The sequence below is a fragment of the Galeopterus variegatus genome, unplaced genomic scaffold, assembly GCF_000696425.1.
Source record: "Galeopterus variegatus unplaced genomic scaffold, G_variegatus-3.0.2 Scaffold4203, whole genome shotgun sequence".
NCBI classification, from domain to species: Eukaryota; Metazoa; Chordata; class Mammalia; order Dermoptera; family Cynocephalidae; genus Galeopterus; species Galeopterus variegatus.
In genome coordinates this window covers 291,269-292,424 of record NW_007730314.1, presented here as the reverse complement: position 1 = coordinate 292,424, position 1,156 = coordinate 291,269, and positions in this window count along the sequence as shown.

Sequence of the window (1,156 nt, the reverse complement as noted above, 5' to 3'; positions counted from 1 at the left end):
ATTTAAATTACAGTGGGCCCTCTATTCTGTTCCATTGGTCTTTAACTCTGTTTTTATGCCAGTCCCATGCATTTTTGATGACTGTAGCTTTGTAATATATTTTTAAATCAGGTAGTGTTGATGTCTCCATCTTTGTTCTTTTTGCTCACAATAACCTTGGCTATTCAGGGTTTTTTTGTTGTTGTTTATGTTTTTGGTTTTTTGTAGTTCTATATGAATTTTAGGATTTTTTCTTTATATTTCTGTAAAAATGCCATTGGGATTTTCATAGAAATTGCATTGACTCTGTAGATCACTTTGGGTAGTATGGGCATTTCTAGTAGTGAAATTTATAATGATAAATGTTTACATTAATAAAAAAAGATATCAAGTAAACATCCTAACTTTACACCTGAAGAGACTAGAAAAAGAAGAGTGAAGTCCAAAGATAGCAGAAAGAACTGAAGATCAGAGCAGAGATCAATAAAATGGAGACTAAAAAACAATAGAAAACATCAATGCAACGACGAGTTGTTTTTCTGATAGAATTGACAAACCCTTAGGTAGAGTAAGAAAAAAGAGAGAAGACTCAAATAAATAAAATTATAAATGAAAGAGGAAGTGTTACAACTGATACCACAGAAATACAAATGATTATAAGAGACTACAAAGAGCAATTATATGCCAACAAATTGCATAACCTAAAAGAATTGGATAAATTCCTAGGAACATACAACCTACTAAGCCTGAATCATGAAGAAATAGAAAATCTGAACAGAACAGTAAGGTGTAGGAGACTGAATCACTAATAAAACGTCTCTCATCAAAGAAAAGCCCAAGAGCTGATGGCTTCATTGCTAAATTCTACCAAACATTTAAAAAGGAATTAATGCTAATTCTTCTTACACTCTTTGAAAATATTGAAGAGGAGGGAATACTTCCAAACTCATTTTACAAGACCAGCATTTTCCTGATGCCAAAGCCAGTCAGGGACAGTACAAGAAAAAAAAAAAAATTACAGGTCAAAATCCCCAATGAACGTAGATGCAAAAGTCTTCAACAAAATACTAGCAAACTGAATTCAACAACATATTAAAAGGATCATACACCTCAACAAAATACTAGCAAATCAAATTCAACAGCATGTTAAAAGGTTGATGCACCTTTAAAAAAAAAA